The following is a 27,617-nucleotide window of genomic DNA, read 5'->3' on the forward strand; positions in this document are numbered from 1 at the left end:
GGCGGGGCGGGCGGGGCGGTGCAGGGAGCCGGGCGGGGGCGCCGAGTCGCCGCCGCGCCCTCCTCTGGCCGCCGGCTCGGCTTCCGAGGGCAGCACCCAGGCCTGCGCCCTGTAGACCCCATTCGGGCCAACCCTTAATCCCTTCCGGGAGGCTGAGGTAAAGCTGACACTCGGCGAGTTTGAGAAAAATGCCCGTGGCGTGGGTAAGGGGTGTAAAGTCTCCCTCCACTGGCCACCCAGCTGTACTTCACATTGTCTAGAACTGCATCCCTAGTATCTTATTCTGTTAAAATAATTATTTCTACCTTTTATTTTGCTTATAAGGCCTCCTTGTGGTGGCTCATGTAGTATTACTTTGAATTGCTATTTTTTGTTCTTCTTTGGTATTTTATCTGTCAAGTGACTGCCCAAATACGGCCCACCTGTTTAGGGCAGGGGCTGGGAATTTTAATTGTTGTGCAATACCTCAAGATGATTCACGATAACACGTCCTTTCTACAGACGAGGAAAATGAGGCACACAGCTGATACATGACTTGGCCAAGGTCTGGGAATTAGCAAGCTTCAGATCCAGGAGATAAAGGGTCTCCTCACTTCAATTCAAAGCATTTTCAATTTCTTTCTTGGCATTCTTGAATGTTCAGTAAATATTTGTGGATTGACTTGGTAACTTCCCAGGCCTAGTTACTATTGCATGATCTGTCTGGGCATCTTGACCCAAATGTAGCATTCTAAGACCTATCCTTCCCTCCCTCAGTCATTTCTTGGTCCTACTGTGTGGTAAATAGATTTTAGGACACCATTTACCAAAGTTAAGAACTCAAAGACAAGTGAATTGGTAATTGTGAGACACATCCAACAACCTGAAGGATCTTGAGCTGTTAGTTTATGTTAAATTATACTCTAGACATTTATATGTGACACTAGTGCATTTCTTCCCTAAATATAGAATACTTCTTTATCCTGAATACATACTTCTCATTTTATTATTACATTAAGGTTTTTATTATTAACCATATCCAGCTAATTTCCAGAACTATCAACACTAGGAGCCTGAACATTAATCTACTGATTTTCCCCGGGTGAAGTCCCGTATGTTGGTAACTGTCACAGCGCTTCTACACAACGCAGCCTTTTCTCTTCTGTGCTTGCCTCAGATTCAACAGAACCTCTGAGTCAACTAACTTGTCACTACATCCTCAGAGTTTGTTCTTTCTTCTCTCTTCCCGATAGCAGTGATCTGCATATCCTCTTTCTTTTTCCTTCCGGGTATGGACTTCATTCTCACACTGGCTTGTTCCACTAGGCTAGAACTATGATTGCTAAGAGCTCTGGACTCATAAATTCCCAACCTTGTAGCTAACAAGAAGATCTGAACAAGCCCTGGGACAGTCTCCTGGATCCCAGCTGGTTCACCTGCCTGTCCTAGAGCGGCCATGCTGGGGTTAGGACTCCTAGGGTGTCCACCATCCATTGAAACATGTGGATGGAGTGGGGCAAACAATTTCTCAAAAGAAAGGAACCGTCCTTTTTTAAAAAAAGGAGCGTTTCTAGGGAAAAAAATAAAAACATTACTTGTCTACCCAGAGTTTATCTAGGCATATGAAACTTACGGTTAATGAGAATATTGACTACAGAATTGCTAAAATGCTAGACATTAGAATCCAGACAAAATGGAAAGCAGAAAAATGTATGGTAAAAAGGGAAAAGCAGAGAGATTAAGCAATTGGAATACTCAAAGTAGCCAAAGAATCTGTGTTATGGTAATGATGTAAGGGAGAGAATTGGATTGATCAAAAGCTTTCGGATTATATGCCTGGTGGAAAAGTAGTACATCCACAAGCAGATGGTTGCACGGGTGAGCCTTAATGATCATGATGTCTGGTTTTTCTGCACAATAATAACACTAATAAAAATAAATGGTATTTCAAAATTGGTGAACTTTTAACCTCAGTTATAATGCTATGGATACAAACACCACCCACTGAAAATAAACAGAAGCTATTTATTCAGTGCTTACAATAGCCAGGGAGTCACCACTATCATTTGTGTAGGGCAGAAACTCAAAGGGAGACAAGAGAGTGGGAACATTTTCTAATGGGAAAAAAAAGAGACATTAGGTATGGTCTGACTCGAGGCTGTTGACATGGGGAAGCTGGAGGCGGGCTAACTAGGAGCAGATATCCTACGTGATTGGTGTGAAGGACTTATCTGGCTTTCTCTGGTTGGTCCTGAGTTGTGAGTACAGGCCGATATGATATTAGGGACACTGGCAGTAACGGACAGTCTTGAGTGTCCCGGGCTGATTGCTGCACAGGTTGTGGGTTAGCATTCTGTTTTTATGTACGGTCTGGCCTGTGTCCCTCGGTATATGCAGTGTCTCAGTGTTCACAGAAATTCAGTTAGGTCAATTTAATTTTACCCTCCTATTATAAAACTCAGATGTGGACAGGGTAAGATTGTATTTATGAATACAAAATTTGTTAGTGAACTCTCATTCATTGAATTTAAATCACGGCTGTTTATTAAGCACTTCTTATATGCTGGTCAGTGGACTGAACAGTTTGCATATCTATGTTATGTTAATCTTCACAACACTTTGAGACATTGTTTTTACCATTTTCCAGGGGAGGAGACTGATGCTCACATACATGAAGTAGTCTTCTCAAGATCATATAGCTGGCAAGGAGCCCATCTGGAATTTAATTTCACATCTTCCAGATTTAAAAGATATGTTCTTTGGCATTTGATTAAACTGTCTGATAATCTACTTATATCACTCTACCCCTCTGTTTCACCTTAGTCTGTATCTATGAACATTACCATCTGGTCTCTTTTCCTGGGTACTTATAGGATGTTTATGTGAGCAGAGATAATTAAAAGGCCTTTCAGTGTGAACGGAGGAGATTTAATCCATCATTAGGATGCTGGAAAAACTCTGGCTGTAAGCACAACCCAATGAAATGGATGAGGTGCCTGTGCATGTGAAATCACGTGGTGAAGGTGGAGGGGATGAGATGGCTGAGAAGGCAGTGGAAGAATCCAACAAGAGGGCACGATTACCTGAAATGGACTGCTTCTCTTAGTAAGCCAATGAAACAGTCTGCATGGAAAATCAGTCATTCAGGTATCACTGATGGTTAGTACGATGTTTCACAGACAAATGGGATGGTATTTTTCTTTTAAATTTGTTTTGTGGAAATAAGACTTTATAATTTTTTCCTCGAAAAGAAAACTATCCTCAGGAATTGTAATTGTTGAGTCCCCAGATCACAGCTGTGACAAATTCTTTGACAGACTGACAAAGATCAGAGTATTTTTGCTAGTAACATTATGTTAGCCAGTGTTAATTATGTGTTAATTACCTTTAGTTTCCCCGACTCAGTTTCTGCTCTCAGAACAACTTTCTTACAGGCAAAAGATACAGCAGGGAAACAACACAAGATGTGCATGAACAAGTGCCCAGAGATTGCAGGCACAGATTTCTTTATTCCCCCACCTCACACAGTGTACAGGCAGGTCTCTAAGCACTACTGGTATGCATCTGAAAGGCCTCTTTTGCAGGAAACCCAAATCTGCTCATGGTGGAGATCTTTTGTAATGATCTCTTCATGTAGACATATTCTAGCTATGTTTCTAGCTTTTACTTTGAAAGTCCCCCTCCCCCAGGCTCTATCGAAATTAAATGTAATTATAAATCCAATTATTATTACTAAACAGTGCTGGCTGGCTGATATATCCCGCTCTGAAATAACTCACAGACCCATAGTTTCAAAAACCTCATTTATCTTTAGTTAATGCATTCTATAGCGTTGGCCAAGGGTCAGTAGCTCTGGAGATAAACTGCAATTAATCCAAACAAGCTAAGATGAACCCATTATATGCATAGCCTATGGACATGGCAACTTTTAAACTAAATGTTTAAGCCTTTTCCACAGTAGAACCAGAAAACAAAATAAACATCCCCTCTTGTATCTATCAATTCATATACAGCTTTTTTACATCCCTTATCTGTATGTTTTCTAGAACGAGTGGTCTATTCATGCCTTTTCTTCTTTCCTGTTCCTTCACTCCTGGGCATCCTGCTTCTTAACCTTTGCTACTGTCATTTAAGGTCACTCATAACCTACTGCCATACTAAACCATTAAATGGACTTGTCCCCTCTAGTTTCTATCTTATTATGTAACTTTTTGAAGCTCTTTACGTTGTTGGCTCCTTCTTTTCCCTTGGTTTCTATGATCCCATTCATTCTGATTTCCCGGCAAATTTTTAAGAAGTTGATAATGTTATTAATTTTCTTGGCTCTCACTGCCAGCATTCCTTTTTTGTTGTTATGTGATCTCATCAAACTGCCAGCTCCATAATGATAGTGCCAAAACCTCTAGCTCATCTCAGATCTTCTCAAGAATACTGGACACACATATTGCATTATAAAACACCATTTACAAACTTGAGAGTCATCTTTCCTCCAAATTCCCAGTTCTTCCTGCACAGACCCAAATGAAGGTAATGGCATCGCCATTTATTCATTCCCCGATGCCAGAGACCCGGGAGTTACTCTAGACTCCTCCTTCTGTTTCCACATCCAATTTCTTACCAAATCACGCTACTTGTGCCTCTTAAATATCTTTTGGTACTTTCTTCTCTCCATTTCTACTTCCATCTGGCTTAATTTTCACTTTCTGCCTCAAATCATGCTTTCCGCCAATTCACCCTCTGGGATGGCATGACTGTGACTATTCACTAATGTCTTTCCACAAAAGGTTCTAAATGGTTAAAAAGGGGTCTTGTCTATTTCTGTGTATTCAGTGCCTCGCATATAGCGTATACTCAGTGGATATTTTCTGCATAAATGAATATGGAGTTTAGAAAACAGGTATGGAAATTATAATATGCTACTGACCTGCTCTAGAACAGTGCTGTCTGAAACACTTTTCTACAGTGATAGATAGCACTGTCCCAGAATTCTAGTGGCCACTAGCTACATGTGGTCACTGAGCCCTTGATGACCAGTATAGCCAAGGAATGGAATTTTTAATTTTAAAGTTTAATATGGGTAAAATTTAAAATTTAATTATAGGACAGCACAGCTCTAGAAAACAGGCTCAGAAATTTAACAACTGCCACTTCACACTAAGATTCTGGAGATGTTCTCTCACACAGAATTCAACAGTTCTATGCAAGAAATATTTTTGGCCACTTAACACATGCCAAGCACCGTGGCTTCAAAGAAAAAGTAAATAAATACTTCCTGCATCCAAAGATGCATGAGGAAAATGCCAATTGGTAATTGGATTTGATTTCTGAAATGCTGATACCCAGGTACATTCTGAAGGGTTGATTTAGACAGTGGCAAAGAACATCTTATTTTTTTTCTCCTCTTCCTCTTCCTTCTCCATCTAGATTCTGAAGTAGCAAATGGGGGTGGAATTGTCAGAGTTATTCTTGTGATGACGATGATGGGAACCATTCTGGATCCCACCTTAGAGCTCTTTAAGGTGACGATGAACTTCTGACGGTTGGACCTATTTAGTTTTCATGACATCCTCCTTCTTCTTCCCTTGTGTGTTCTCTCTGTTATCTCAATTGCTTTTAGATTTACTAATTTCTTTGCACTTTATAATACACTGTCAAAGATGACCCAGTATCATATCCCTCTGGCTCTTGACAATTTCACCAAACTGTGTCATTTATTATGATTGGCTGTTTGTGGTGTGATAGCAAGTTTTCAATCAGTATGACAGCATTTATAGCCAAGCTAATTTAGATTACTTAGCAAATATTATGTCATGAGACCATGTATAAAATTATATAAGTAGGGCCCAAATATGTTGTATATAATGTATTTCTTTATCCACTGATTTGAACATTTCCCTAGAAAGCTGCAATAAGAAGCTCTTGGCATAATTTCTTTGTAATAAATTCTGAATGCTGCCTATTACTTTTGATTTTCTTATTCTCCAGATGGTTACACAGATTTCTTACTGAGTGCTTTTATTTATTTATTTTTATTTTTATCTTTGGTATGTCTTGTAGCAAACCAAAACTATTTCTCTTAACTGATAAATTACGAATAAGAAAGGAAATTATTGGGAAGCTTAATTTTCCAGTGTAACTTAATATTTCTCGAGAGCTACACCACTGAATGAATTTTGATTTCTATATTGAACATTAACAATTTAAATCATTTAGCAGTGAAAATCATATAATTCCTTGAAAATATAACTAAGTAATGCTTGCATTGAGATCTTGGCTATATCACAGTAATTTAAGAAAAACAAATGTATTTTAAAATCTTTCAAAAATGGAATCATGAATAGAAGGCTTACCTTCTCTCCCCTTGGCATAATGATAACCTCACAGGTGACATCCATTTTGATTTTCTTTTTCAAAAGTATAAGAAAGTATACCTTTCCATACAAAGAAATCTCTTGTGTTGAATTATTGGCCAGTCATGGAGTGGGAAGCTATTAAGATACATTTCTGTGTAGAATGAAACATGTAATAGGAAACCTCAGTATTTTATTAAATTTTTTCAACTAACAGCTGAAAGCTGTAGTTAGAGGGAAATAAAGCGTCATTGTCAAGTTTCACCCTATTCTTCTTTATTTTCTGATTAGTTTTAGTCTCATATTTTCGTTTCCTTCAGATGACTTAGTGGGCTCTGGTAAAGAAACTAAAAAGAGGAAAACTGAGTGAATGGTGAGTGAAGGCGTGAATGGCAGCCGCACACTACCTGTTTCCAATTTAGTGTCTGAAGACCTATAAGAGGGGGGAAAATGTGTGACCTTTTGCCGAGGCCATATTTAAGGAAAAGTTAGTCTTTCAGTTTTTATTAAATTTTAACTTGGTAGCTCATGTGAACTAGAATTCTTTCTTATTTAGTAACACATGCTTTGCATTAATCCAGTAGTGCATTTTGGGGAAGATCATTTAGGGAATCTGGATAAATAAAAATCAGATACACTCTGGAGGTTCCATGCCAATGAATGGATAATTATTTTGCAAAAGCAGAAATATCAGCACTAGGTAACAGTTCTCAATAGAATTTTAAAAGTATCTCCTATGGGAAAGCTCAGGATTCTTCTCAGATTACTCAGCCTTTAAACTCTACAAAGTTCATCACAATGACAGGCATAATGAACAGTCTTGCATTAGGAGAATAAACAAAACAGATCTTGGTGAGTGTTGTTAAAATTTCTAAATGAAGGTTAATGAACACTGAGTAGTTGCTTCATTATTCAAATATAATCTCAGAATAGTTGATAATATCAGAACCTAATAAAGGCAATAAATAAACTTGTAGGAAGGTCATATTATATGTACCTTAATAACACATTAATCAATGTAACTGAGTTGTCGTAACATTTAGTTCCTTAATAGACAAAAGATTTGAAAAATTTCAAGGCACTTGCTTGTTGATATGTTTTAAAAAGCAATCAAGTCAGGGTGCCTGTGGGTCAGTCGGTTAACTGTCTGACTTCAGCTCAGGTCATGATCTCGTGGTTCGTGGGTTCAAGCCCTACATCAGGTTCTGTACTGACAGCTCAGAGACTGGTGCCTGTTTCAGGTTCTGTGTCTCCCTCTATGTCTGCCCCTCTCCCACGCATGCTCTGTCTCTGTCTCAAAAATAAATAAACTATAAATAAAATAAAAATAAAAAGCCATCAGGTTAATGGGAAAAGGCAAACAATTTTCCAAAATATTTTTTACAGTTTCTCTTAGTAAAACATCATAAATGAATTAATTATAGATAGAAACAGCATGGAGATAATATGTCCCTTATTGCTAGGTGCAGTCCTTCTTTAGATAAGTTACTAGAATTGTTTTTCAAAAGAAATTTGTTTCTTTGTTGCTGAGGATCCTAGAGTGTGTAAAATTAGGAAGAAGAGTTCTTATTGGTAGGTATACCTAAGAATGTTGTATGGGTGTGTGTGTGTGTGTGTGTGTGTGTGTGTGTATGTGTGTGTGTAGAAGGTATGAAAGGGTAATGCTGACATTAGGGCTGAAAAAATACATTACTGCCATTCCTAAGCGAAACCTATGGTTCCATTAGAACAACTTTTCCACTAGTGATAGACATCTATTGATGTAGAAAGCCTGGATCTTAGTCTACAACTGAGTTGTGTAAAGAATACACTTAAAATTCTCCTCTAAATCAACTAAATTCCAACTTGGTAGTCCCATCTCACAAGTCCTGCAGAAAATTCACCATTAATCATAATGTATATTAATGTGATTATACATTCTTCATTATCTGCACATATACCAAAAGTGAAGTTTCCATTCTAGGTGAGAAAAACATACTACAAGGTGCTTATCTTTTTACACGGAATTTACAGCGAAACATAGCACATAACTAACAGTGAGGCAATCTCAAATGGAGGCTTACTTCAGTTAACAAATAGCTTCTTTGTTTCTGTTCATAACAAATATTCTACATCCTCTAGTTTAAATGACTAATGAATATAAATGATTCATAACATGGTTACCTAAATTAAAAGAATTTCTAGGTAAAAGTGATTTTCCTTTACATTTCCTATTTAAGTATGGTTCCCTTATTAAAAGAGGTTCCTTTTAAAAAAATTATGGTTTCCTTTATCAAAGAGAAATTTATAATATTCCTATCATATATTATTTTCTCTCTCCTATAGGATTCAGGTAATATATCCGTTCACAATATAGACATTCTTTGTTCAGTTCAGGTCTGTATTACCTTTTGCTATGTGATAAATGGGTTCTTCTATTACTTTACTGTATTAGAACTTCTGCAAAAAAGTTTTATATTAATTACTGAAGACTAAATACTTTTTCTATATTAATTCGGTCTCTTTCTTCAGTGTGTATGTGTGTGTGTATAAGGGTTGTTAGTTCCAAGTTCTTGGCTCATTTTTTCTGTTTGAATATTTCATTTTTTTCTCACCAATTTTTCTATTTGTATATTAAGCCAGAAACTTTTAGTTACCCACATTTAAGACTTTCTTCCTGATCTGAGAGACTTTTAAAATAGTTGGATGGCTTTAAATTTTTATGGATTCATAACTCTAGAACTTTATGTATTTTTTGGTGTTATGCTTGGAGTCCTTATTCATCTTATTTGTTTTTAATTTTTTTAATGTTTATTTTTGAGAGAGACAAAGCATGAGCAGAGGAGGGGCAGAGAAAGAGGGAGACACAGAATCCGAAGCAGACTCCAGGCTCTGAGCTGTCAGCACATAGCCCAGTGTGGGGCTCGAACTCACAAAGGGGTGAGTTCATGACCTGAGCCCTCGTCGGATGCTTAACCGACTGAGCCACCCAGGTGCCCCTCAACTTATTTTTAATTAATGTTTCCTCTAGCTGTTTGTTTTTCTCTTTTACTCTAAGCTATTAATCTATTTGATTTTGAGCCTAATTCTATAGTCTCAGAGACTTTGTAATCATTTCCCCTGATTCTGCTAAAACCAGGTTTACACTTTTACAAATGATTGGGAAATACCACACATTTCATTTTTATTTTAAAGAGTTACTATACATAATAGCACACTGAAGTGTCCTGAGAACTCTTTCTTAGTTTTGTTTCACCCTATGAACACTGGTTATAATACTTCCCTAGAGAATAGCATGGTGCTAGACTGCTAACTCCAGTTCTACACGGCCCAGCTACAAGACACTGGCAAGACAGGGCCAGTAATTCTACCCACCTCATAGGTGGTTTGAGAGTAAGAACATAGGAGGAATGTTTTAAGTGTAAGCTATCGATTTTGTTTTCTTTGCATCAAGACTCCTCTAGCTATTTCAGAAAGTTTGTAATAATATCTTCAAGTAAATTGAAACTTTTGGAGTGCAGGTATTGTTTCAAGATTTTAAATCTCTATAAGAAATAGCAGAAGTATTTAGTAGTTATTGACAGTCTCAAAATAATGAAATGAAAGGTACCTTCCTTCAGGAGCAAAAGCTGTCTCATACTAAAATGACATAGTATTTTATAATTAAAGTATTTCTTACATACAAGTTTTGAGGTTTCAAATGTAAAAGAATTTGCTGTTTTACTTTAGACATGAAGTAGTCCTTGAATATGAGTGACTTAGTACTTTATATTTTGTCAGCAAATGTAAAAAGTAAAACTGTTTGATGTGAAATAGTAACTTTATATGTGATATTGACCTATGAAGTAATTTAACGTAGTAAAAGCGGATTTGACTTCTTTAGGTCTCAAGTAATTACCAGAAGGTGAAAGGCTCATCTCTTAGACAAATTCAGAATATGACATATGAGTTCTCTGTGAATATATGTGTGGAAACTGACTTTTTCAGTTCTAATTTGATTTGTGGAGAAATATGATATCTAATCTTTCTGAAAATGTATTTGGCTTTTTAGTAAAACTATGAGATGTAGTATTTAATGCATCTTAACTCTAATCTATTGGATGTAATACAAACATAATATAAAGTCAATAGAACTTCATCTAGGAGAGAAGAGATTAGGAATCAGAGGAATAGAGTTTAAAGATTTATAAACAAAATTAATATCTATATGTGTGGGAAAGATGTGGAAAAATGCCTGTCTTTTTGTAATTTTCTTTGCCATTTGGCAATCCTTTCCACATTTCCACAAAATATAGTTCCTAGATTATACATAATCTATATAGTATATAATATATAATACATATAATCTACATGTTATATAGTAAAGAATAAAATATTAGAAAAAAGATGTTCTTTGTGAAAGCAATACATAAGGCAGAATTTATTCTTTCTTCTATCACTATTGTGGTATTATAAATTTTCTACACTAGGAATTTTAAAATTTTGGAACTTAGGTTAAAATGAAAGTCAATATTTGATAAATGTATATTGAGTAAGATTGTTTTTAATGGTTGAGCTTTGACAAAAATTTTTTAAATTATTTCTTGAAATAACTTTGATAATGGTTGTCAGGAATTACTATAATGATTGCATCTTCATGATTTATTTATTCCAAAACTGGAAGTTCGTACCTCTGAATCCCCTTTACCAATTTCAACCATTACCTCACCCACTTCCCGTTTGGCAACCACCAGTTCTCTGTATTTGAGAGTCTGGTTTTGTGTTTGTTTTTGTTTCTATGTTTGTTCATTTTGTTTTTTAGATCCCACATATAGATAAGCACAGAGATGAAAGGTACAGCATAGGGAATATAATCGATAACATTGTAATTACTTTATTTGATGACAGATGGTGACTATACTTATCGTGGTAAGCAATGAGTAGTGGCTAGAACTGCTGAATCAATATGTTGTTCACCTGAAACTAATATTACATTGTATGTTAATTATACTTCAATAAAATATGATCATAATGATTGCATACTGAAAACTGAAATGTTTTTCCTGGAATCTGTGATTGGAATATTGACCTATACTTTATTATAAATATGAATCTTTTCTAAGTTTAAGGCAAGATTATGCTACTTTAGGAGCAAATGTCATTTGTAGGGTCTTTATAAATATATGTAAATGATAATCATTTTGCTATTAACAGTAATTCTAATCTTGATTTTTAGTCATATTTCATTCAAAAAATTTCCACTGTTCACTATTCTCATCTTGTTACAATCAGTTTTTTGAGTTTTTACTGTGTTGCACTTTGATTATAAAAACCAAATAAGACCACACCCTTGCCCTCTCCCATCTCATAATTCTGTGGGGAAAAAATGTGCACAATTATTTAAGAAACTCTGTGGTAAGTATAATATGACACTGAAGTAATAATAAAGCATAGGGAAGAGCAAGTAAATTTGTTTTGTAGGGAGAAGTAAAAGGAGACATCATATTAGACACCTAAGGACAAGTAGAGTAAAAAGACTGTGTAAGGGAACGGCAGCCTGTAAGTATACGGCAATTTTGATGACTTTATGGCTAGAATACAGCACATGTGGTAAGGGGGTAAAGGGGGTCCTGAATACACTAGAGCATATTTTTGTTGTCTTGCGGACATGTAAATTTTAGACGTTGTGCTAAAATTCATTGGTATTAACAAAATACATAATACTAATAATCAAATTGGTGAGTTCCTTTACAGCACAGAATGTCTCATTCTTTTGTGTCCTAAACAAGCTGCACAGTGACATAAATAATATATAAGCTAAAAACTGCTAAATGTATCAATGAATGGCTAAAATGAAATAAGTCAAGCATTATCAACTATCAAAGTGGATCTTAGAAGATAATGCAGTTCAGGCTCTTAGACTTTTCCAAGTCTTTCCTATATAACAATTAAAATGATTTTATAACTTTTCCATAATCTTTTATTTACATAATGCTTTCTACCTCACAACATAGCTTTGCTCACTGTTGGAAAAACTCAAATTGTTAGAAACATCGCTGCACGATTGCGAAAATATTCTTCTGTGTAGAACCACAGCTTGTGAGTCTTCATGCCATTTTTGGAATAGAGCCCCTGTGAATGTCTGCTTAGACTTATTTCCCCAGCCTTTCCCCGCACCCTACCATCTGCAACATTATAGTGAGGGCAGCTATGCTGACAGTGGCCTCATCTCTGGCCATAACTGTGGCCAGGAATGGAGAACAGACTTAAGCTTGTACAATAATAGTATCCTGACCTCCCAGCAACAAGTGACTGGGTCATATATAGGCATTTGGCCCAAGTAAGTCTAATTAAAATCCCCCTCAAGGATAACTGGAACCAAATTTGAGAAAGAGTCAGTATCACTGTGTTGGCTGAACCTCTGTAAGATCAATCTCGGGAAGTGTCAGCAGAGAAGATGTCTGAAACATGGAAAAAGTTGAGTTGTAGAAAGAAAACCAGAATGAGTATGAGAAGAGTATCGGAGGCCAGGACAGAATGCTGATGGCATCTAAGTCCCTGTATTCCTGCCCCTTTTATGGATGGACTGATGATACTTCCCCCTAATTATCCAGTATCTTTACCATAAATATTTGTTTATGTTGTGCTATTTGCTTTTTGTGGAGTTTTTGTTTTTGCTTAAATTGAATTATCTGCAGCTAAAGAACTAATATAATTGGCAATTGGTTTAGACAGTTTTTTTATAGTTTATTTTAGAGACAGAGACAAAGCATGAATGGGGGAGGGGCAGAAAGAGAGGGAGACACAGAATCTGAAACAGGCTCCAGGCTCTGAGCTAGCTGTCAGCACAGAGCCCAATGTGGGGCTCGATCCCACGAACCGCGAGATCATGACAGCCAAAGCCGGACGCTTAGGTGACTAAGCCCTGTTGTCAAGCCTTTTAACTTTGTGAAAAGAATGTAGACATCCAACCGTTTTGGAGCATACTTAAATTATTATAAAATCAACTAAATTATAGGTAAATCCAGTAAGAATAATCAAATATGTTTTCCACAATTGCTGGAAGACTATCCATAGGTTTGCACTGAGTACTGAAAAGAATGTGTGAGGTAATCATGGCTACTGAGATGAGTAAAGATACTTTAAAGTTGCTTAATATTTTCATGAGGATATAAATGAATAGGAAAATAGCACATTAATTTCATAGCCTTATCAAAACCATGAAAATAACATAGATAAAAATAAACAGTATCTTACAAAGTATATAAATACAATTTATTAGGTTTTAGAAGAGTATATGGTACTATCATTGGCTTTAAGGCTTTAATTTTTCTGAGGGTTTAGGATGGGTTTCTAAATTGTCTAAAGACTTTTGCTATTGTTTCTGGATTTAAGCAGTGGGTGATCCAAACTGATTTATATGTTTATTTCCATTAAAAATAAATATATTTTCAAATAGGAACACTGAAATAAACTGGGAGAAAATCCTTGTAATGCATTAATAACAAAGGACTATATCTAGAACTATTGAATGTTAAAAAAAAAAACAACCCACAACCCAGAATGTACTAAGTGTATACACCATTCTCTTTGTATAGGACACAAAGAAAACTATGTAAGTAACCTATAGTAGAGGGGCACCTGGGTGGCTCAGTGGGTTAAGTTTCTGACTTCAGTTAAGATCATGATCTCAAGGTTTGAGTTTGAGTCCTACACTGGGGTTTGCCCAGACAGCACAGAGCCTGCTTGGGATAATGTCCCTTTCTCTCCCTCTCTTTCTCTCTTTCTCCCCTGCCCCTCCCATGCCCGTTCCTGTCCACTCTCTCCCTCTCTCTCTCTCTCAAAGTAAATAAACTTTAAAAACCTTATACTAGACTTGGTCATAATAGTGAAAATATTTGGAAACAACAGAAATGATCATCAATGGAAGAAGGATGTACTAAAACAGTAGTATTCTATATAGCAGTGAAAAAGAATGAAAGACACATAGGCATAAAAACACAGATAAATCTAAAAAGTGTACCAAACAATTTTAAAAAAGCTGTAATATGACTTTCAGAGTATAATATTCATTTAAAGTTGTAAAACTCTGAATCAATATGATACAGTATACTGTTTTGAGACTTATAGATAATAAAAATAAACGAGTCATGGGGATTCTAATTTTGATGGTTGTAATTTTTGGTGATGGAGAAGTGAAATGTGACTACTGAACAATACAATGAAACTTGAATGTTGTTATTAATCACTTATATCTTAGTCTGTATTATAGAATATAAGGTGTTTACTTTTATGTTGCTGTGTAATACTTCACCTTAAGAATATTTAAAACAAGTACAAAGAAAATTATGAGAGGAAATAGGTAAAGTGAGAGGGTTTTCTGTCCAGAAAGATAAATAGCTCATAAGTCTTGTTTTAGTAATGAGGAATTAAACAAATTTTGAGGAATATAGTGATTTGCTAGGATGCCAGCCTAATTGGTGAAACAAAAGCCTTGTCTTATTAGGCTGTTCAAGTATGGAAACAAGTAAAAATTCTAACCAAAACCAGAACAAGTGCCAGAATCTTGAACAGATGGAGAAGAAGTTTCTAAGCCAAATCTATAAACTATAAGCTGATTGCAGATACTTCATTCTTTCATACATTTATTTTTCATTAATACATTCTTTCACTCTCCACAGGACCCTGCTGAACCCCTTCTATGTGGACGGCACTGGGGTAGATCTGTGCTGTCCAATGTAGTAGCACCTAGCCATATATGGCTTTTTAAATTTGAATTAATTAAAATTTAATAAACAAACAAAAATTCCTGGATTATAGTAGCCAGATTTCAAGTGATTAACAGTAATTGCATGTGATTATGTGGCTTGGCTAGTATAATGCCTACCATTTTGGATAGCATAGATTTAGAACATTTTCATCACTGTAGAGACTTCTATTTAAAAGGAGAGAAAGTTTGGGAGAGAGAGAGAGAGAGAGATTCCCAGGCAGGCTCTGCACTTGCAGCATGGAGCCTGATGCGGGGCACAAACTCATGAACCATGAGATCATGACCTGAGCCAGTTGATACTTACCCAGCTGAACCACCCAGATGGCCCCACATTTTGCCCTCTAACGGAGAAATGAGAAAACAAAGGAAAATATTATAAAAATGTATTGTCATGTAAATAATAATGAGTCATTAGAATAAATAAAGCACAGTAAGTAAATAGAGAGTAAAAGGTATGCTCTGATGAAGTGGTTTTCATAAAAAATCATAAGTATGGAAAGAAAGACACTTCTATTTATTGGGAGGGGGTTAAACCAAGAAATGTGTGGCTTCATGAATGCCAAGATAAACAATTGTTTTAAGAAGAGAGCACAAAAGAGAGTTTTAGTAAGATAAGAATTTTGAAATTGTAATTGGAAGTAATAAGTCAAGAGGCAGGATGTTATGAACTCTCGAGAAGAAGGAGAGGGAGAAGACAAACCAGGAGAGGGATGCCCCCACGTGTCAGGACAGAAAGAGGCCATGAAAGCACAGATGTGTTTGGTTTGTAGCTTTGGTGATAGGAAATTAGAATTTAGATCTCATTTCTTCTATTTTCTCTCTGTAGTAGGAGGTGGTATTTTTCAAAAGAGAAGTTGGAAATAGAGTTTAAGAATGAATACGTTAGAAAAAAACTGATGTTTACCCTCTTGTGGCCTGAAATTAATATTTCTTCTTACCTACTGTTTCATTCTTATGACTCTTTTCCTCTTCATAACTCAAATTATAGAATCAAATTCTCTATTCATTTTTCTCTAAGTGGAACCCACTCCAGCTTTGATAACCCAACTCCTTTCAGTCACCACATCTGTAATTCTCTCGTCCTCTCTTCCAGTCACCTTACATTCTATCTAATGACACAGCTCATGTCCTATCTTCTCAGGAATCTTTCTTTGTTGGTAGTATACTGATAAATGTTTAACAACCCCCTCTCAGAACAAGCATAAAAACAAAACCTCATTTCTGGCATTTGCTGATTCCATGGTATAGATCTTCTCACTGTGGTTGACTTTAAGCTACTACAAGTCCTTAATTGGCTTGCAAAATTAATGATAATTTAGCAGCCAGCTTTCTGGCAAGATCTGCAAAGGACCTGCAATTTTACTCTATTGGCCAGTTAACCAGCTAGCGGGCCATGGTGATGAAAACAGCTTGAGGGTTCCAAGTAGTGATGAGGTCCAAGGATTCAATGTTTTGGATAAAAGTCAGCTGACTTTTTGTGGTTGTTAATTTACCCTTTTGCATTAGGATTGGTTCTAGAGTTAATTACTACCAACAATTAACTGTTTCTGCACCGTTCTTAGTCATTCCTGGCTCTAGGACTTCTACAGCCTAAAACCTTCTGATCCATTCTCTCCATTTATAAGAGTCATACATCACTTTCTCAAAGAAGACTGCCCCTTGGAAGTCTGCCTCAAGCAGGCACTCTCACACGTCCACACTGCCTCCCCCAGAGACAGCTCTAGTTGTGTCCTACATGTTGCAATATGTTTAGATTCGTGATCATTCTCCAGAATTTTTTCTAAGTTCCATTGTGATATATTCATGTATGTAGTTCATTTATAATTTATTTCTTAATTTCTACAAGCATGGAGATTTTCTAGGTATCATTTTTTTTCTTTCCCTTTATGGTTTTATTTAAGCTTTTTTATTTCAAAATAATTATAGAATCAAGGAAGTTGCAAAGAAACATACAGGAAGGTTTTGTGCCTGTTTCAGCCATCATCCCCCACTGTTAACATCATAGGTAACGATAGTACACCATCAAAAGCACAAACTGTAGAGCTTATTGATTCACCAGCAACACCTGCACTTTTTTTCTGTATAGGTGTATAACTCTATGAAACGGTATCACATGTGTAGCTTTGTGTTAGCACTACCACAATCAAGATACTTAATTGTGCATCATGCCAACATTTCCCTGATGTCACCCCTCAACCATCTCTAGCCCCAGGCAACCACTGATCTGTTCTCAACCACTATCATTACATTATTTAATGGATAAAATGAAATCCTGCAGGGTGCCTGGGTGGCTCAGGCAGTTCAGCGTCTGACTCTTGGTCTCGTCTCAGGCCATGATCTCACCGTTTGTAAGTCCGAGCCCCGCATCGGGCTCTGTGCTGACGGTGAGGAGCCTGCTGGGGATTCTCGGTATCCCTCTCTCTCTGGCCCTCCCCCACTTGTACTTTCTTTCTCTCTCTTGAAATAAATAAATAAACTTTAAAAATAATGAAACCCTGCAATATATAAACTTTTCAGGTTGGTTTATTCTTTTGTTCAGTCAGCGTAACTAATCTGGGGTTCACACAAATTGCTGCATGTATCATTAGTCTTCACTTTCACTGCACGGTTGTATTCCACGTTCTAGATGTACCACAATTTGTTTCACCGCTCACCCACTGAAGGACATCTGGGTGGTGTGCAGGTTTTGGTTAGTGTGTTTTTGCTTTTCTTTCCCTTGCCTGAGGAGACATATCTAGAAAGAAAGCTGCTATGGCCAGTGTCAAAGAAGTTACTGCCTGTGTTCTCCACTAGGATTTTTATGGTTTCATGTCTCACATTTAGGTTTTTAATCTATTTAGAATTGATTTTTGTGTATGGTATAAGGAAGTGGTCTAGTTTCATTCTTCTGCATGTTGCTGTCCAGTAGGTTTGGCTAATATAAACAAAGCTCCTATGAATACTATGCAGAAGTTTCTGAGTGAAAATAAGTTGTTATTCCTCTGGGAAATATGTTCAAGAATACAACTAGGGTTGTATTGGAAGGTCCACATTTCGTTTTAAAAAGAATTGTGGAACTATTTTCCGAAGGAGCCTTATCATTTTACATTTTAACCAGCAATGTACAAATGATGCAGCTCCTCCACATCCTTGCCACTACTGGGTGTTAAAACTGGTTTTTGGTTTAGTCATTCTGCTAGGTATTTAGATATGTCATTGTTGTTTACTTTGCACTTCTTATTGCTGGGCAGGGGTGGGGGTTCCAGCTCCACATTAGGCCTCCACTGACTTTTAGCTGGAGTGCTTGGCTGCTCCTTCCTATGTGGCCTCCAATGAACCCATGCAGAGGGTGCAGCCTCAGGCCTGCTGGGCTGTGGTGGAAGGTGATCCGTTAAGCCTGCGTGGACCCTGGCTCCCCACACAGTGTTGGTTGACAATGAAAGGGGAGAGGCTTGACTCTAACCAGTGGGGTGAAAGTCCTATATTCCTACCTGGCTTCCTCTGACATCACCTCAGCAGGAAGACTGGGGTGCCTCATTTCTAGGATTGACCCCACCTAGGAAGGGTGACTCCTTACTCCACCTTTGAGGGGCCACAGTGTTTTCTCTGGTGTTTGGCTGGAGTAGAGTGGTTAGTATCTAAATGTATTCTCTTGCTAAGCTGCCCTTTTGCTGGCCCCTTCACTAGAGAGACCAGGCTTCTGGAGAGTTGTTTGATCTGCACCCGCTGGCATTTATGGGTTGCTGGTTTCTTCAGCTTCAAGTCCAGGATGTATGAGTAAGACAAAATCTTGGAGACTCACCACCTCATTGTTCCTCTGGTTAGAAGGTACCTATCCAGCCTGCCTACTTCTCTCCACCTTTAAAAGTCATCTCATGTTTCTTTAAAGATAACAAGTAGGGTTTTTTGCTGTGCTCAGGGGAGGGAATAGGGTTAAGTACATCCACTCCATCTTTCTGAAAGCAAGGTTGAGAGCACTGACTTTTATGCTTGCTTCTGTATTTTCCATCTTTTTATTACCACATGCTTCTTTCAAGATCATTTTTTTCCTGAACCTGCTTTAATAATTCTTTCTTCAGCTTTGTCATATCTGCTTTTAAGTTTACCAGTGAGTTTAGAATCACAGATACAGCAGTTTGCAGTTCAGAGATTTCTAAAAGACTTCTTTTCAAATCCTCAGTCAGTTGTCAATTTTCATAATTTTTATTTCTAAAATTTAAATATGTAATGTTATATTTATAAACATGTTAAGCATAGTTAGGTGGTTTGTATCTGGTAACTTTACCATCTTGAGTATCTTTGGGTTAGTTTCTGTTATCTTTCCTTTTTTGGTGACTTGTATTATTTAGTCTGTGTGTGTGTAGGGTTACCTTTCATTTTGTGCTGGGCAAGAATCCCCTTAACTCACTTTCCTTCCACGAGATTCTGAGTCACTCAGATGATCTGTGGTTGGGTTTCAGTCTATGGGCAGTCGTTACAATGACTTCAATTCAATTTCATTCTATTCCTTAAGATACAAACTTCTGGGGTCTCAATCCTAGAAATGGGTTAGTTTTCCAATAGTTTCTAGTAGTAGGAATGGGTACTTTTCTACCTCCACTTGGTAGAATTTGGATTCTGTCTTTTGTTTCCAAAGTCTTGTGTGGCTGTCACAAGTACCGCCCAGCTCTTCAGCTGCCTCTCCCACATCAGATACTGCCCTTGGGAACAGTAGCCTTACATGTTGGTCTCACCTCTATGGGTTTCTGTCTTCGACCAGAACTTGGCCCTGGTATTTATTATTACCTTGTTAATTCTCAGATACTTCTATGAAGATGTAAAAATACATTTTAACCATATTTTTGTTAGTTGTAATTTGTAAGAGCATTTTTCCAAGTTATCTAGGTATGCATTACTGAAACAATTAATTTTTCTTATATTTTTCCAGTACTCTCATGTAAAAGAGAAAATAGAATTCTGTTTCAACTATAATCATCATTGAATTAAAAAAATGTTGATATAAAGTAAAATTTAATTATGTACTTTTTATAGCTTCCTTTCCATTAATAAGTTGGTCTTGATGCAGTAGTTTGGCTTTATTCTACGAGTCGTGGAATTCAGGGTTTTCTTTCATAGCACTCTTCCCTACGCTGTCTTTTTACACTAAATGGCTTTACCAATTTTAGTAAGGATTTCCTTATCAGTAAAATAAAAAAAATTAACTAGTTGATTTCTAATCTCTCAATGATGCTTTAGGTCTCCATATTAAAAGAGGTAGCTATTAGTTCTATGTTATAGAATTACTATCTTTCCATTCAACAATTTAAGTTTCTAATAACTACTGATTCATAGGAATTACAGTTGAGTAACTTATTAAGTATAAAACAGGGATGTTGTCAACAATATCAAAACTGTATAGGACAAAAGATTTGATTTCTACATTGATAATCTGTAGCGAAAAGAAACAAAGAGAATTAAAAGGAGAACTTATAAAGAGAATTATAAGATATTTCAGTTGAATGTTATGCTTATTTATGTTATTACCCCAAAACCTTTAAAAACCGGAAAAAATGTAAGGCAATGAAAGAAATGTAAACACTGACTATATGTTTAGTGATATTAATATTATTAGCTGTCTTAGTTATATTATGGTATTATTGCTATGTTTAAAAATTCTTGAAATATTTTCAAATGCAGTACTATATTTGAGATTTGCTTAACTACGACTAAGGGTAGGCAGGTTAGACAAAGTAGTGGGTAGGCGTATAGAATTCAGATTGGTCACTAGCTGAAATTGGTTGAAGTACACATATAGATCCATTACACTTCCTCTTTACCTTTGTATATATTTGATTTTCTCCACACAAAAAAATGTTTAAAAAGGAATGGAGGAAAAGTAGAGATGATTATAAAGTTTAACTTTATCATAGGAAATCAAGCATTATCGATTCCAAAATCTCAATAGGACTTAGAGCCCAGAGTTATAATGATAAATGCTAAAAAATCTTGTAGGCAGGCGAGGTGTCTGTTTTAAAGGTGTTTGTAAAGCAGAGGATCAATGATCCCTCTTTAATGGGGATTTTTATATTTGGTGTTCTCAAATAGGATCATAATAATTCTCATAGGAAGAAGAGTATATTGTTGCATTTACTTACATTTTTAACAATTTAGTATTGGTTTTTACATATCTCTATCGAGTATTAGAAACCTATTCTGACATTATTAAGTTGACAGTTTTAGTGAAATACATACTACTTCTGAATCATGACATTTAAAGATTTTTCTTTCTAATTAGGTTCAAAATACTGTAAATAACCATGCGTCGAAATAAAACAATTTCCTGTTCTGTCCCTGAAGATGATCAAGCCAAGAAAAGTAAGTTTATCATTAGGTGATTTTCTTTGAAACTAGGTCATAGGTAAATGCAATTAAGTCAATTATAAAAGGTAGCTGTGAAGATAGTATTCTCCAGGACGAAGGGTCACACAACCAAACCTTACTGGGATCAGGAAGGTGAGGTAAATGAAAGGAGTAAGTCAGTTTAAGGAAAGCCCACTATCTGGATTACAATCGATTTCTTTTATATTTACTATTGAACTAAAGTATAGGCAACACGATATATGGGCAGTACTGCAGAGCCAGCACTTACTGGCTCGCGTGAGCCAACTGCATGTAACTCAACTCTATTCCTCTGATTGTTTGAAATTGGCTGGTTAGTAACAGCTGGTTATTAAAATTTTACTAGCACCCATTGAAGATAAACATAAAATGAAAAATGAAAAACTAAAATTGTATTAGCTTTTATTGTATTACTTTGCATTCTGAGCCCCAACATCTTTCATTCTGTATTGTATTAGTAATATCCTGTCTTTGCATGATATAGAACAGAGGTCAGTAAATTACAGTCAATGGGCCAAATCTGGATGGCAGCCCTTTTTCTACCTACAGCCCTAATGCTAAAAATAGTTTTTACCATTTGTAAAGTGTTGTTAAAAAGAAAAGAAAAGAAAAGAAAAAAACGAAGAGGAATATGCAACAGAGAATGCAAGTGACCTACAAAACCCCAAATTTGTACTATCTGGTCCTTTACACAGTAAGTTTGCCAATCCTTGGTATAGAATTTTGCCTTGAATACTTTGGGAACAATAGTCTTTGTAGTCCATGGATAGTCAAGTTATCCACTGTTGCACTAAAGCTACATAAAAACAACCAAAAATGCAGGTGCATACAACATCATAAATATTCATTTAGTTCACTTATGCATAAGTGTGCTGAGTGGTTCTATTAATCTCATGTGGGCTAGGATGGCTCACTCATACAACTGCAGTACCTCACAGGTCAACTAAGCATTGATGCTGCTTATTTGGGGTTTGATCTTTCACAGGCCTAGAGCTTTGGCTGCACCATGTGTCTCTCATATTCCTCCAGCAGCTTTGATCTCATGGCTTGAGAGGACAAATGGAAGCTCACAAGGCCTTTTTAGGCCAAGTCTCAGAACTGGCAACTATCATTTGTTGTATTTTATAGGCCAAAGCAAGTCATAGGGCCAGCCCAGAGTCAAGGGACAAGTGGTTTAAGTACATCTTTTCATGATGGATGCTCCAAAGTCACATTGGAAAGGAACGTGGAAACACTAGGAGGAAAAACTTTTTGGGACTATTATTGTAATCTAGCTGCCACCATCTTATTAGGGATTACAGAAGAAAGCAATCATTTAGTAATTCCAAACGTGGTTCATGGTCTATGCAATGAAAAGATAATACAAATATAACCGCACTCCACATTATTTAATGGAATAAGAGTGTTCTATGATATAGATTAGTTCTGTACATGCATATGAAATAGAATATGTCTGGTTGGCTAACTCTGGAAAATAATATGGTTAATAAATTTTCTTTTGGCATTTGTTTGGTATTTGCTTTTGGTAAGTTTACAATATTTGTGTTTAAATGACATTAGAACTAATATTTGTAATGCTGGCATAAATATTGATTATCAGTTAAAATTAACTTCTGTCTCTCTGGCATCATACCATCATTAAGCTTCCCATTCTCTGTGTAAACCAATCAGCCACTACAGAGAACATTCAGTTCATCAAGCAAAGCACTGAGATGTCCATGCTCAAACTATGGAAATTTATCAGACTTGCAGTGTTTATTACTATGTCTTGGCAGATTTCAAACTTTAAACCCAAAGCAATCTTTGCTGGATGATGTACTGAACCTAATTATGTACCAACCTTTGAAAATGTTTGTCATTAGCTCTGTCATTAACATCACAAGAACACAGTGTGAGGTCTTATTTATTAACTTCTACCAGATGATATTCAACATGGTACTTTTCTTAATATCAAAAATAAATCCTTTCCTTATGTTGTGTCAATCATCATGAAACTACTGTGGCCATATCAAAATTCTTATTGTACTATAAATAAACATACAGAATTAGAGGATTATTCTTTACTCTTAGCTGAAATAAATAATAAAACAAATTATTAAGCTTTTCCAAATTGGTCTGTGCAGTCACAGCCATATCTAAAACATGCTGACCAACAGTTTTTTCAGGTGACTCATGTTTTCAAATGTTTAGCTCTATTTCTTTTACATTTAACAATACATTTTTACAAACTTACCACCTGTAATATTTTGCTTTCTAGGTAATATTTTCACTAATTTTAAACTGAATTTCATGGTAGTGTCATGTATTTGAATTATGATACTGATACTGCATTAGTTTTTCTATTTATTATATTTCATAATATACCTTTCCTATGTAACAGGGAGAGGTTGTACTATTTTTTTTTATGGTTTGGTGTCTTATTTGCGGAAATGGGAAATATTTCATACATTTAAAAACATAATGTATCTGTCAAATATCAAGAATACTGATAAAATAGGATAGTTGTGCAATCATAACACACATCAAGAAATCGAACCCTGAGTTCTCTCGCCTCTCCCAAATCACATTTAGCTTAAAACTGTAATCAATCAACATGCTAATACAATACATATATTATTATGTACTGTATATAATATATATATAAGTCATATATTTAATCTTATATTACAGCTTTAACTATCTTATTAACTTGCTAAGATCAGTTTGATCATCTGAAAACGAGGTTTGATTTATACTTTCCTCCCATTATAATTTTATCACTTTCCCTCCCCTATTGCTTAGTCTAGATCCTCTAGAACCCTGTTAAATGAAGCAATAAAAATATGCCCATTTATCTTCTTGTTCCTGATTTTTAAAATGAGACTTTTAATGTTTCATCACTACACATGATGGAATTTTTTACTCACCTTGTTTTAGTCTGGTTTCATTAGCAAGGTATTTATAACTTCAAAATTGAATGCTTCTGCATTTTCTGTTCTCTGAAAAATAAAATATTTTAATTAATTTTTCTTGAATTTTTAGCTGAACTTACGTGTTAATTTTCAGAAAGGCACTATTGATATAAATTATTTATTGGTAATAGGATTATTTAGGGCTCCTGTTTATTTTTAATGTACTATTGGCAAGTTATATTTCTTTCTTTTAAAAATATGTTCATTTGGTGACTTTTAAGTATACTGATACCACATTGCTAATATTTTTTTTTACTTTTATATCATTCTACATATAGTTCTCATTTATATTCATAATATTGCATTTGTTTCTTCTGTTTCTTCTTCTGGTTTGTCTTGATCAATTTTGTCAGATGTGTATATTTGTGCACAACTTTTCAAAGTGGTAATTCTGATATTTTTAATTATCTCTAGGGTTTTTTTTGTTGTTGGTGGTGGTTGTCTATTTTCTATTTTATTAAGTATTACTCCTTCTTTTCTACTTTGTTTTTCCATATATTCTTAAAATTAAAAAAAATTTTAATGTTGATTTATTATTGAGAGAGACAGAAACAGAGTGTGAGTGGGGAAGGAACACAGAGAGGGGGTACAGAGAACCTGAAGCAGGCTACAGGCTCTGAGCTGTCAGCACAGAGCCCTACAGGAGGCTGGAACCCAAGAACTGTGAGATCATGACCTGAGCAGAAGTCGGACACCCAACCGACTGAGCCACCCAGGTGCCCCTATTTTTCCACATATTCTTAATTTGGACACTTACATCACTAGTTTTTAGACCTTTTCCTTTTCTAATATAACTATTTAAAGTTACAAATTTCTTTTGAGATATCAAAGATATAATAAGAGGGATTGGATTATCAAATCCAATTCATTTGAAGCAGAGATTTACTCAGCATGCAGTTTACTAAATGCTGTTCTGGGTAATATTGTTTAACTTTTAAAAACTGTTATATTCACGTACCATAAAATTCACCTCTTTAAAGTGTATGATTCAGTGTTTTTAGTATAATCACAAGGTTGTATAACCATCATCATTATTTAATTCTAGAATACTTTCATAACCCCCGCAAAGAAGCCCTGTATCATTAGCAGCTGCTCCCCATTCCCAGCCCTGGAAACCACAAACCTATTTTTCTTGGTGGGAATATCAAGGTCTGGTGTGCACTGACTAATTCCTAGTGAAGACGGGCACCATCGGCATCTTGGAGCACACCTACAACATACAGGTGATGAAGTTCAGTGTGAGGACCGTCATCACGCTTGCAGTGGAGGCCAAGAACCATGCCGACCTCCTCAAGCCAGCAGAGGGACGGAAGCAGCTGGCCAAGTCAGACCCTATGGAGCAGTGCATCATCCAGCGGTACATCCTGGGTGCCCATCAACACAGGTGCCAGTGAGCTGCACCTGGAGACCTGCCTGAAGACCCTGGAGGAGGATCACACCTGCATCCCTATCAAAAAGTGTGACTGGGAGTCAAACGTACCCTGCCTAGCCTGATCTCCAAACAAGCACAAAATGCAGTACATGAAGGTGCGGCCCCTCGCAGACCACCTGGCTGAGGATACCAACGAGCTAGGTGTGGGCCCGCCAGGAACTGAAGCAGCAGGCCAGGCGGAAGAGTACAAATGGGACCTGGCTTAGACCCGTAAAATCTGGAGCTTTTGTAGCAAAATTCTTTTACTTCACTCCCCGGGGTTCATTTTCTCATGGCTTCGAAGGATGAAGAGATAGACACAAAATGAGCAACAGGCAAAAGTTTGTAAGATCAGAGAGGAAGAACTGTAAGAAAGCTTTCTTTACAGAGGGGAACATTTGAAAGTGAATGCCTGAGACTATAAGCAAGGGTCCTGGTTTTATAAGGTTCTGGGCAGCGATCCCTTCCCCTCCCCCTTGCTTCCTCTCACATCCGCCTTAGGTTCCATCGCTCCAAGTGCTGGTGGTCCATTCCTGACTTGGTTCAGGTCATGTGTGAGAGGGGGCCCCAGGCCATATCACAGTGGGCCATACCTTTTGTGGTCTTCTACTTGTTTTTATTTAGGTCTTTTCTCGAACTCCAGAGGGAAACCTGAGGGGGCCTAGGTGGTGTTGGTCACATTCTTAAGAGGAACCTTATGCCTGAGGGGTTTGCCTGGTCAGACACTCCCAGTACTGTCCTAGAACACTTTTTTCTGCACCCAGGGACCTTAGATTCTAATCGTTCCCTCTCTGCCTACTGAATCCTCCATTTTCCTATCACTTTGGGCCTCATGGCACCGGCCCCAATACCTTCAACGACATCACCAGGACTGTACAGTACCTCAACAAAATCAAGGACAGCTTGGTGGCACGTTTCCAGCCCGGCCGCTGGGCCAGGAGGCTACGTGAGGCCCGCGCTTTGACGTCAGCGACGTGACGCTGAGCAGGGAAGCCATTCAGCCCTCCCGCCCCCACCCCTCCAGGTGGCACCGTCTTTATCGCGGAGTGCTGAGTTACCAGCCCCAGGTCAGGCAGGCCACCCACGCCGTGGAGCTCCAGGGGCCAGAAGTGGCTGGCGGCATCTACAGTGTCCTCCATGTGAAGGAAGGAAGGCCACGTCTTTGAGGAGTCCCAAAGGGCCGGCCCCTCCCTGTTTATCCTGAAGACCTACCGCTTCTAATGAATCCTTAGGCCTCACCGCAGACCTGAGGTCCCACAGGGCGACCAGGCCTTCCCCCACGGCCTGTTTGGCCACCAGCAGATCCTGCTTACACACCCATTGGCCCACAGCCACTGCCCTACCCAGGTCGTAGCGGAGACGCGCAAGCGCAAAGGCCGGCCTGGAGCTATCGCAGTTCTGCACAATTTCCGGGACAAGTTGTGGGCGGACCTTGCAGCCGCGCCTGCGCCCTGCATTTGGCCTACTGCAGCCCCAAGCATTCGCGTTCCCCTCTGGGTACTTACAGACTGTTCTTGAACCTTGAGGTATCAGCTGACAGCTTTGTGTGGCTCAGTCCGTGCCATTGCTCAGCATAAGCCGTGATGCCCTTTCTTTGAGTATTTATCACAAGATTTCAGAGGTAACAGAAATGCTCCCACAGCCTGGACCTTATTGGCCCGTGGGACTGGGGAGGCCGGATGGGACACCATTCTGGACATTTCATATGAATTTGTAAAGTAGTGGGCTTTGTATATCTGCCTTCTTTTAAACTAGAATTTTGTCAAGGGTCCGTTTTATGGCTGAATACTGTTAATAATTGTATGAATATTCCGCATATTGTCTCTACGTTCATCAGTAGA

The 27,617-nt window shown here is 37.2% G+C and overlaps 1 protein-coding gene and 1 pseudogene across 4 annotated transcripts in view; both read left to right on the forward strand.

Annotated features, from left to right (window-relative positions):
- Positions 1-132: 132 nt before the first annotated feature.
- The window catches only part of CCDC178 (coiled-coil domain containing 178), a 294,180-nt gene continuing 266,695 nt past the window's right edge, over positions 133-27,617 (forward strand). For all 4 annotated transcript variants that reach the window (XR_003902446.1, XM_029921892.1, XM_029921893.1 and 1 more), the window contains exon 1: positions 133-157. The gene's annotated coding sequence lies outside the window, so the exon portion shown is untranslated. The remainder of the gene's footprint in view (positions 158-27,617) is intronic.
- LOC115277405 lies at positions 2,254-27,294 on the forward strand (annotated as a pseudogene).

The sequence above is a fragment of the Suricata suricatta genome, chromosome 14, assembly GCF_006229205.1.
Source record: "Suricata suricatta isolate VVHF042 chromosome 14, meerkat_22Aug2017_6uvM2_HiC, whole genome shotgun sequence".
NCBI classification, from domain to species: Eukaryota; Metazoa; Chordata; class Mammalia; order Carnivora; family Herpestidae; genus Suricata; species Suricata suricatta.